At 36.6% G+C, this 12,500-nt stretch overlaps 1 protein-coding gene across 4 annotated transcripts in view; it reads right to left on the reverse strand.

Moving 5' to 3' along the window:
• The window catches only part of LOC144964425 (uncharacterized), a 100,951-nt gene that overhangs the window by 24,216 nt on the left and 64,235 nt on the right, over positions 1–12,500 (reverse strand). The window contains exon 1 of one of the 4 annotated variants that reach the window (XM_078898667.1): positions 7,361–8,292. The exons of 2 other annotated variants lie outside the window; for them this stretch is intronic. The gene's annotated coding sequence lies outside the window, so the exon portion shown is untranslated. Of the gene's footprint in view, positions 1–3,215; positions 3,559–7,360; positions 8,293–12,500 lie in introns of those variants that run through there. One more of the 4 variants, XM_078898665.1, reaches the window with a different exon arrangement.

Raw genomic sequence — 12,500 nt, forward strand, 5'->3', positions numbered from 1 at the left:
TGGGAAGGATTGGGGGGGGGGGGGGGGGAGAGAAGGGGGGGGGGGGGGTAACAAAACAAGTTGATGAAAAAACCATTTCCATTGGGATTATTCAGAGGCTTAGGCTACGCTATGATGCACAGATATGTTTTCAACTTGAGCTTTTATTCAGCATAATATCCGTTAAACGTGCTCAAAACGCTTTACAAATGGTCCCTAGTCAACAGCAACACTTATCATGTAGGACGAGACATGACGCCAATTAGGCGATATTGCAATTTTTTTTTTCGGGCAACGCTTTTAACGGCCAGGTTCTCATTTTAGAATTGAGTACGGTGAGAGAATATGAGTAAAGAGCCTTTTCCGAGGACTGAACCATGCGCCGAGCGAAGCTCGAACCTTCCTCACAGCGTACACAACGACAACAGTTTAGTTGAGACGGGATCCCGTTCCTGACACCTGCTGACCCGGTCACGGTGAGCGGTCAATCACCGAGAGGAATTTACCTAACGGGGATTGCCGTTTCACTCAATTTAACAATGTTTTGTTTTATTGTCTGTTAGACACCCATATTGAATGAGTTGAAATATCACTACTTGGTATAAAAGTTTATATTTTCTACTTTTACTGTGTGTTTTTTATTTTTTCATAGTATTACTAGATTTCTCAATATAAGTTATCAATGAACGGTAACAAATTACACAAAAAATATAGCGGGTGCAACATTTCAAAAATTAGAGAAAAAAAACAACGTTGCTATGGATTTGTCTGAATTTTATGTATTATAAAGAGAAGATGTAAATACTTCTCACAAAAAACGTATTTTTCCTCAACACAAATATATCCGCTACGAGCATTCAAATTCGTCAGTGTAGTTTGGGGCTGGTCTTTAACTGAATTGCGTTGATGACAAATCGCATTTTATTCATATCATTGATAATGCCGGATGCTCTTTTTTTTTCCAATTTTGCTGTTGTTTGGTGACAGGTCTCTGTGCCTTGTTCTCCAAGAAGTCTAAGTCCAAACTTATATTGAGTGATGTGTGGTATGCACTGGTACTCAAGGAGGTGTTGTTTTGGGATTATTTTGTTGGAAAATATTTTCTGTATGTATCCGTGTAATGTTTTATTGCACTTTGAATATATTGGATCGTGTCTGCTTTGATCGATTTTGTGTGTGAAATAAAGTTGTGCACATGACTATAGGCCTTGTTTATATTGTCGAAAATTAATCCAATACTGCAAGCGTCGTCAATGATGAGTGGGTCGTGGGTGCAGTTCTTTGTTTGTTGGATAATTGTAAGTGTAGACTTTTTCTTGTTAGTATTTGTGGCAGTGGTTGCCAATGAATGATCTGCTGTGGTAAGCCTGTTGTGTAATGCGGTATTCTGTCCAATTCAGAGGCAATAAGACCATCCCTGAGGGTGAGTGGCTCGTGCATGAGATTTGAAAGTCTCTCCTGCGTTTTGGAGTTTGTTGTTATATTCTACTCTGTCGATATCAAACATGCAAGTGCAACCCGTTTCAAGGTTGATTTATTTATTATTAGCGTCTTGGCAATGAGAAAATACAAAGAAGCTAATGAGTCGTGTGTTCAATGTGCTTTATAATGTGTACTTTTTACACATAAATTATGAGTGTGCTCCTTGCTTGTCCAATGCCGTGTCAGTCCCATAGACTACTAAAAGAATGTTATTAGAATAATTTGAACATTTAAATGGTTTCTTGCGGGCACGTTTCTATTTCTGTGTTAAACAAAGCATACCACGACATGTCCTACATAATGAATTCACTGCTTGGTTATGACTTGCAATTGTGTGGTCCATGCTGTAAGAGAAAATTCAAAATTGACTGAGCGATGTAAGCAATGATATAGTGAATTAATGAATAAAATGAGTTTTAAAACACTCTGTATTACTTCTCATATCCATGCATACATAACAGCGTACATAAAATTTGGAAAAAGAAAAACCAAATACTTCACCCAATTTGGTGAAAGAAAGGGGGGGGGGGGGCAGGAAAATTCTAACAAGCAGTTGAGCTAAGTTGAGGCCCAACACACAATGTCATTTAAAATTAAACATTAGCAAGATAATTCAAATTATGCAATTTAAAAATCAAATTAACTCATCATTGAAAAAAAATAAAAAAATAAAAATACAATTAACAATAAAACCGTAGCGAAATATTACGTTTCAATAACAAGGCTAAAGAGGTAATATCATTATTACCTGACCTACCGCGGAAAAATAATCATTACAAAATAATGAAAACTGAAGAGTAAATGAAACTTACCTCATTTCGTAGTAAAACTTGTGCCTTGTGAATCACACCAAAAAAAATTTGAAGTTTATAGCAACGTTTTTTTAGAATCCTGAGGTAATTACAAGTAATTTTATTTAAATGTTATAGTAAAATATGTGAATTTGAATCACGGCTTGTGGAATAAGTACTGGAGATATTGAAATAAAAATTGGACCGATGGAAAGAGGAGGTCTGCGAGAATTCTTTGCATTTGGGTGGAATTGCATCGTCACGAAGATCGTGAGGTTAATTGGTACGGAAATCATCCATTGGTATCACCCAATGCACGTCAAATCTACGTTCTGGGAATTGATATCGGCTGACCGCTGTTGACCCCGGTTACCTGTCGGGTGAGGTTACGTCGGCGCTCGGAACAGCGGGAAACTAAACGGTCAGATTTATAGTGCAGATTAGACGCCGTGTCCTATCCGAAAGCGAGTGTACTAGCACACGACCACATAGCCTCACATAACATGTAGGACGAGACATGACGCCTATAAGGCGATATTAAAATTTTTCGGGCAGAGACAATGCTGTTAACGGACAGGTACCTTATCTGAGTTCGGTGACAGAATATTATGCGTAAACAGCCTGTTCCATTGACTCAACTATACGTCGTCCAGAGCGGAATTGAACCCTGGACCTTCCGATCCAAAGACGAGTGTCATATCACGAGATCACATAGCGCACTATGCTATTTTCTCTCTCTCTCTCTCTCTCTCTCTCTCTCTCTCTCTCTCTCTCTCTCTCTCTCTCTCTCTCTCCCTATCTATCTATCTATCTATCTATCTATCTATCTATCTATCTATCTATCTATCTATCTATCTATCTATCTATCTATCTATCTATCTATCTATCTATCTATTCACATATCTGTTTGTCTGTCTGCCTGTTATGAGCACCACAAAACAAACCAAGTTGTTTTATACTCACTGGTTGGTATAAATGTCCGTCTAGATAATCCTTTCAAAAGTCTATTTAACACAGGAACAATTCACACAAAGTATTTAATTTCAATATGAACATATCAGCATCTCATTCCTTTGGAAGTCATGGAACAATTCACAGACGAAAGTATTGAAAATATGAACATATCATCTCATTCCTTTGGAAGTCATAGAACAATAAACAATATTGGTATAACATTTTCATTAACACAACACATTAAATTTTCCTGTCACAAAAAATCAATAATTAAATAAATAAATAAATAAATTTATAGTTAAGTAAAGTTATCTATAGTTAACTTTATAGATCAACAATTTTTCCTCACAATGATTATAAAACACAGGGACGGCTGGTAATAATGGGCAGGGTGGGCAAATACCAGCCTGTTTTTTCAAGTTATAAGCTGTATTACCAGGTCTGAAATAATCAAATTTAAATTAGATAATTTCAAAAGTTACTACTTAAACTTGATACTTCGTACTGAAATCAATTTGTATGTATTTTTGATAGATTGCGAATCACCATGCATCCCTTAATGCATAAACCAGGATACGCTCCTGTTCTTTTTTATCACCCCCCCCCCCAACCACTCCACTCCGCCCACATCGTCATCTCATCGTCTCGTCGCCTGACGGTGAACTAACTCCGATTTTTGCTGTCTGGCCTCTCTAGTACTAGGTCGGGCTAATTCAAATGAGCCCACCTTATTAACCAGTGAAAACTAAATAGAGATTTTGGCAAACGAACTTTTTCTTATTTATTGCCTTACTTGTGCTGGTACCATTGATGTAATGACTTTGGGAATGTTCCAGTATTGAATTAAATTTATTAATTTACTAATTTTACATCAATTTAGTATTGATTTGTGTTGTTTTTATATATTTGTTTATCCATTTAAACTTTTCTTTTTTTTCTCGTTTTCTTTAGTGCTTCTCAAAACTCATTTATTTAAATTGTTTTCTTATTTGTTTTTTTTTGTTGTTGTTTTTTGTTTTTGTTTTTGTTTTGTTTTTTAACAAATTAATTTGTTAGTTCTTTTTTTTTTTAATTCTTAAAGTAATTACCCCTGTATTTTTATTGCCAGACAAAATAATTTTGCAAAACAATGTAATTTTCTATTGTATTCCGTATAATAAAACAAAACACTTTTATTCAAAAGTCACGACTAAATAAATATATAAAATACAACCACCATTTTGGTTTGCTCAACATTTGAATTAGTATACGAGAAATACTCTTCTGAGAAAGGAGAGAGTTGAATTCTAACTGACTTATAGAGGAAATACGGAAGGGTGGGCAGATTCCGTACTTGCCCGTCCTGAAGCTAATACATACATAAGATAGTTCGCGATGAAGAGGCGGGAAGCTCGGGGTTGGTTGGGTAAGGAGTAAAGATAACACGGTCGTTATTGTTATAGTCTAACGAATGCATGAGGAGAAATTCGTAACATTATTTTGTCTTAATTGTATTGTATGAAGTATTGGCGAAAGCCTAAGATTAAATAAACGTTGTTTTTGTTTGTCTTATTTTGACTATGGAACTGATACTGATACGAGTACTTGTCATAGCAGAGCTGCCTACTTGAAATAGGAAAATAAAAATCGTAGTTTTCAGGGCTAATAAAATCGTAGATATTTTAACTACCCTTTAAAAAAATGACCGGAATTTCGACTGTTTTGATAGATATCAATTTTTTTTTTTAAACGAGAAAAAATGATTGGAAACGTAATAATGATGGTGATGGTGGTAGTGATAGTGGTAGCGGTGGTGGTAGTAGTAATGATGGTGGTGGTAGTAATGATGATGGTAATATTATTATTATTATTATTATTATTATTATTATTATTATTATTATTATTATTATTATTATTATTATTATTATTATTATTATTATTATTATTATTATTATTATTGTACGTATTGGTGGTATTACTATTGTTGTATTTTTGTGTGGTTATTAATGGTATCAGTTTATTGTTTGGTTCCATTTACCATTTTTTTCCCCACTTTCATGTGGTCATCAAATTGTATGATTTATTGTCGAAAGCCTAAGATTGAATAAACTTTGTAATATCGTATGGTAACCATCATTGTCGACGACATCGTCGTTGTCATCATAATCATCATTATCATCATCATCATCATCATCATCATCATCATCATCATCATCATCATCATCATCATCATCATCATCATCATCATCTTCATCATTAACAACAACAACAATATTAACAACAAGTACTACAATAGCAATAAAAACAATATCAACATCATCATAACATTTCCGTCATCGTCTCCACAACTATCATTCTAACCAACAGCACCACCAAAACCACTACCATAATTACATCCTCCTCCACCACCACCACCACCGCTACCACTATTCCAACCACTACCACCACCGGCACAATCACTCTAATCATCAAGACAGCAGTGAAATGCAATTTGAGCTCTGAATGAAACTCGAGTCATATCGCTGTTGTTGCTTCTCGATTAAAACTTTAAGGTTACTACATACTACTGAAAACCAATAATGTAACAGAAATATTAATCTCGCCGTTGAGGGATTAAAGCAAATCTTTAATTTTTTCGAGTGAACAAAATGGACTTGTATTGTCAAGGTGTTGTCGCATTATGTCTCGTCGCTTTATTTTTTTGTTGTATTCTCTTTCGTGATTCAGTTTTGATTACGTTTGGAATAATTAAAATCTACTGGTATTGTCATTTCATTGTGAATGTGATTATTTGTGGTTGAAATATTATTTTTTAAAGGTGAAAAAAAATAATAATTAAAAAAAAATTAATTAAAAAATAAATAAATAAATAAAAAAAAAAAAAATTATATATATATTATATATATATATATATATATATATATATATATATGACCGAATCATCTTTGCCCCACCACTGTAAATAGGCTAGAACCGCCACTGATAAAACACTTCAAAATCCTTAAAATTATGTACTCTCACATCAACTCTAATATCAATCAGGTTAAATGACTTACAAATGTTCGTTAAGGTCTGAAATTGGAGCCAAAAAGTTGGAATTTGACGATTGTATGTTTTCGTAATAGTTGAAAGGTCCGCTAGATATGAAAATAGAAAGTGATCTCTCTCTCTCTCTCTCTCTCTCTCTCTCTCTCTCTCTCTCTCTCTCTCTCTATCTATATATCCATCTATATATCTATCTATCTATCTATCTATCTATCTATCTATCTATCTATCTATCTATCTATCTATCTATCTATCTATCTATCTATCTATCTATCTATCCATCTATCCATCTATCCATCTATATATCTATCCATTTATTTATCTATCTATCTATCTATCTATCTATCTATCTATCTATCTATCTATCTATCTATCTATCTATCTATCTATCTATCTATCTATCTATCTCTCTTTCAATTTTTAATTATTTGGTATGTGTCATGTACTGGTCCAGAGTTTTAATTGAATGCAGAATGAAACACTTCCAAAATTAAAATCCCGGTGACCTGACCTGTGAGTGACAACATCCAATGTTTATATTATCTGCCTTTCGTATAATCAGACACAACGAACAACAACACAGGCACGGGATAACTGCAAGCTGATTAAAAATTCATGCCTCAAAACATAATATCATCATTATCATCGTTAACAAGAATACGCGTGGTTGTAAATCAACCTGTAACATCAGACGAAAACATTTACGACTTTGAGCATTCAGAAGACCACTTTAGAAAATTGTTCCATCCACTTTCCACTTTCCACCCACGACGACAAACAAAAACGTTTGAACTGAATACTGAATGCTTGGCCTTTTACCCAATTCACTGACGAACCCTGGAAAAAACGTGGATTTTAAAGTTTGGCTAGAAAACTCATTCATTAAATATTGATCGATTTAAATGACCCTCATCTTGGCAAACAACTCTCAAACCTGGGACTTTATTAAAGACTTCTAGAAGTCCCAGGTTTGAGGGGATTTGCCAAGGTGAGGATTATTGAAATCGGTCGGTATTTGAAGGACAAGTTTTCTGGCCAAATTTTTAAATACGAGTTGGTTTTTTTTCCGGAGTACGGCAGTTAGCTGTTTAAAATCTAAACTCCAAATTTGCCATAACAATCACTCCTACCTCCTTGGACTCTCACGACCAGCTTTCAATACAACAAGGACTATTTGACAAATTTCTGCTTCAACCTTCACCACTCCCGTCACTTTAGTAAATGCACGTCCGTCACCCTTCACCCCACAACCACAACCACCACCATCACCACCATCACCAACACCACCACCACCATCAACAGCGAGCTGTGTTTCGTAAAAACGCTATTTCACATTCATTTTAACCAGAAAACGTTTACACTGCGTATTCTGGAAAACCCCATATTTTAAAATTTGGCCAGAAAACTCGTCCTTCAAATATCGATCGATTTAAATTACCCCCAGCTTGGCAAAAAACTCTCAAACCTGGGATTAAGGAAGACTTCACGAAGTCCTAGGTATGAGAGTTTTGTTGCCAAGATGAGGGTCATTTAAATCGATCGATAGTTGAAGGACGAGTTTTCAGGCCAAATTTTAAATATGAGTTTTTGCAGAATGCGACAATACAATCTTCATCTAACTACGCGGTCTATCGATCCGAGCAAAATATGACCCAGCTTTTCAAAAAAAAAAAAAAAAAAAAAAAAAAAGAAAAAAAGAAAAAAAAAAAAAAAAAAAAAATCATAAACATCAAAAAAATCTCGGTTTTAATTTTTCCTTGGGACAAGCACCGGGCCATTGGACCCGATCGAGCTGTGTGGAGTAAAAGTTGTCTATTTTTTGTGGGTTTAAAACATTTTTTTTTAGGTCAAACTGTAAAAAGTCCTTTTGTCAGTGTAAAGCAGTTTTGCGGTTGATGCCGACATTTGAACTTCATGCCCTCCCCTCCCCCTCCCCTCCCACTCAGCATCTCGTGGGAGGAGGATAAAAGAGAAAAATACGGACCCTTGTAGGAGCACACACCTGGATATTGCAAAAGAAAAAAAAAAACCCCTCCTGTATTGGGAAGTCGTGGTCATCTTACCTTTTATCCGATTGTTGCAGATATGCGACTATAATTTAATATGATGACTATTATAATTTATTGCTCTACTCATCATTTCAAAACGGGTTTATGCCGGTAAGAATAAAGATGATAAATCAACGTTAAAGAATAAGAATAATAAATAGTCGTTTTAAAATTCAAATGACGGGAATTTGAGATTTTAAGGGAGGAGGAGGAGGAGGGGGTGGGGGGGGGGGGGGGGGGGTCACTTGTAGAAATTATAATATTATCTATTGACATACATGACGTAAGTCCTTAACCCTAGTCATCGCACTTCGTTCGTCATTTATTCCATCTATTCACCTCAATAAAATAAAATGTCCACAAATGGGTCTATATATCAACACCAACATGCCAAGCCTGTAACGCTCCAAATCAGGACATCGACCATGTGGTACTTCACTGTCCATCAACATCCATAGAGGGCGGCTATCCTGCTATCCACAAAGCTGATGACGACTACATCAAATGGCTGAATGAGTCACACTTGGAGGTGTGAATACCATACGACACTACTACTACCTCAATAAAGCATGCGGCTATGTGGTCTTGTGGTATGACACTCGCTTTCGGATCGGAAGGTCCTCAGTTCGAACCTCGCTCGACGCATAATTGAGTTCTTGGAAAAAAACTCTTTACTCACATTATCTCACCGTCCTCGGGTGTAAAATGAGTACCTGGCCGTTAACGGCGTTGTCTCGGTCCTGAAAAAAAATTTGTAATATCGCTATTTCGTTCTATATGTTACGTGTTGCTGTTGGTCAGGGACCCCTTGTAAAACGCTTTTAACACATTTTGTGGATATTGCGCTATATAAAATCTCAATTAAAAAAAGATAAATAAAACACGCACACTTAGAAATGATATTTTTGTCTGATGATAATCTTTAATGTCCTCAAATTAGTGGCAATTTGTCGTTTATTTACACGTGCTATCGCAACATTATGAAGAACATTAAATGACATAATATATCAATGGGCGACCGGTCAAACTTGAAGTCCCGATTTTCACGACCTGCGGATCAAAACTCTGAAGTCTACATACGAGCTTTATTGCGCACCATTAAATTATAAAACATGGTGCGCAAAACTTGTATGCAGACTTCAGAGTTTTGATCCGCCGATTGTGAAAATCGGGACATCAGAGGTTCGATCCTTCGACCATCAATAATATTGACAATATCTAGAGCAAAACGACAGCTATTTACAACCAGATAAATAACCCGGGGAAAGTGATTTCAATTCTATTAAATCTCACCGTTGAAGGCTTAACGACTTTTTCTTGCCAATCAGAGAGGCCTTAGAGCGGATATGACTTTACATATTGATATAATAAGTTGAACAGGGGGAGACCATTAAATTTGTGAAAGGCTGGATTTGAATTTGTTTGAAGTCTTGTCATTTGAATCGCCTCGGAGAAAAAAAAGAAAAAAAAACCCATTTGATTCAAATGTCCTCCCACCTCCTGGGTGTTTAACGATCACGTTTTAATGCATTCATCAATTCGTCAATGCTAAGACATTAAAATTCAAAGCTAAACGTTTCAAGACCCGTTTCGATGATTTTTTTGCTTCGAAAAAGATCTTTTGCTTAAGAAATAACCACCCCCCCCCCCCACCCCACCCCTACCCCTACACTCCTCTCCCCAAATAAGCACAAAAACAGTACAAATCAAAACGTATTTGGTATTTTGTTTTTTGTTCGGTTTTTCTTTCTTTTTTCTTTTTTTTTTTTAAAGCTTTTGTATTTATTTTTTGTTTAATACATTTTACAGATCACTGCTTCGAGCAGCTTAGAATCAATCAATCAATAGGTATTTATGGAGGAGAGTTAAGAAATGTCTGGGGTTTTTTTTATGCAAGTAGAATTATGTCAAGTATCGCATGAATAAGTGACAGAAAAAATCAATAGAGTAGGTGTCGCGCTTGAATTCCGATTCCCTTCCATTTCCAGTGCCGTTGTGTGGGTCTAGTGGTATGACACTCGCTTTCGGATCGGAAGGTCCTGGGTTCGAGCCTCGCTCGGCGCATAGTTGAGTCCTTGGAAAAGACTCTTTACTCGCATTCTCTCACCGTACTCAGATTAAAAATGAGTACCTGGCCGTTAACAGAGTTGTCTCTGTCACACACACAAAAAAATGTAATATCGTTTAACAGGCGTCATGTCTCGTTCTATATGTTACATGTTGCTGTTGGTCAGGGACCTATTGTAAAGCGCTTTGAGCACATTTAGTGGATATTGCTCTATAGATATTCTCTATTTAAAAAAAACAAACTGTGTTTTTTTATTTGGGGGGGGGGGGGGGGGGGGGGGGGGGGAGGAGAGGTTACGTTTACAGTCGTCCCAAATATCAATTTCCCATTTTCGAGGTTTACCTGGGTCGAATGAAAACCGGATACCCGACGACAGCTGAATTCGATGTTGACCGTCCGTGGTCGGCGTCTGAATGGGAGAATTAACCCAAACAGCCTGGATTCCCCTGGGGTGGGTAGATTTTAGGCGTTGGAAAGTTGTACTAGCTGATGTGTACAATGGACAGGCTTCGTATAGGAACGATACAGTACGACAATGGACGTTTCGGGTACGAACCCTTCGTCAGTACAACAATACACAAATGGGGGGAGAGCGGGGTAGATTTCAGGCGTTGGAAAGTTGTACTAGCTGATGTGTACAATGGACAGGCTTCGTATAGGAACGATACAGTACGACAATGGACGTTTCGGGTACAAACCCTTCGTCAGTACAACAGTACACAAATGGGGGGAGAGCGGGGTAGATTTCAGGCGTTGGAAAGTTGTACTAGCTGATGTGTACAATGGACAGGCTTCGTATAGGAACGATACAGTACGACAATGGACGTTTCGGGTACAAACCATTCGTCAGTACAACAATACACAAATGGGGGGCGGGGAGAGCGGCGGAATGGAGTCAAACGTAAATAAGATGTAAATCATTAAGAGTGCAGCATATAACGGTACGTCATTAACAAGGCTATTTACAAACTGTGCCATTTTCTGAAGGGCTTGAGGGACGATGCACTTTTATGATACAAATTACATTTAACTGTCACGTGACGCAATAAGTCAGGCGTTCCAATGAATGGGCACGGAGTGTCGAGGTTACGATGAATCGAATCGAACGAATAAACTATCGCTTTCTATAGATAGCATGCGCTTGGCAAAACCGTTCATAACATTGCCGTCCGGAAGTGTAAGGGGTCAACACACAAGACTCCGTGTAACCATGAACTTATATAGTATGGAGAATACAGTTTAGTGAGAATTACTCATAAACGTGGATGGCAAAAAAAAAATAAAAATAAATAAATAAAAAAAAACAATAACAAAGACCCGAGTGACGTCAACTTCATTTTATCTATAACCCGACGGTGATACGCATTCATCACGTGATATGGTGTTTAGCTCCAATGGCATGGAATGTCGAGGCGACGACGGCATCTAACGACTAGTCTATCTAACTAGTGTATCGCTTTCTTTAACATGATGAAAATATGTGTCCCACCACGTTAATAAAGTGTTATGTCTGAAAGATCGAGATGAAGAAAATTGAATCTAAAGTCAAAATATCTGAAAAATTAATAAAGTCCAAGATGCAAAGCTGCCCACTAGAATTTTCCAAAATTCGTCGTTTCCCAGGAAAACACAGAAACGATCATTTCACAGAGAGCTTTACAGATCAACAATTTGCCCTCAGCATCGTCCAAAGATTGATCCAAAGTCCTAAAGAATTGATTCTAAGAAACTAATCTTTTCTTTTCAAAAAGACTTCTTGTGTCAACGAGGAGAATGCAGTTCTGAAGCTGGGGACAAAATTTCGTATTTCTACGAAACTTTCGTGGTGCAAGGCATATCTGAAGATGTTTGACGAATATCTGATCTATTTTTGACCAACTAAAATTCCAAATGAACTTTAATTCTCTCCTTACTTTTATTTCTACGAAATTTTCGTGGTACAAGGCATATCTGAAGATGTTTGACGAATATCTGATCCAATTGACCAACTAAAATTCCAAATGAACTTTAATTCTCTCCTTACCCTCTGGTTTCTGGACTATTCTAGAACAATAATTATTTCAAAACTTTGATACTACGCCTATAATTTGTCTCAGAAAAATGTAATAAATAGGTATGGGGTAAAAGTAACCCCGGGTAAACTACGGATATAGT

This window comes from Berghia stephanieae, chromosome 2, assembly GCF_034508935.2.
Source record: "Berghia stephanieae isolate SIO BIC M18660-M18661 chromosome 2, UCSD_Bste_1.3, whole genome shotgun sequence".
NCBI lineage: Eukaryota > Metazoa > Mollusca > Gastropoda > Nudibranchia > Aeolidiidae > Berghia > Berghia stephanieae.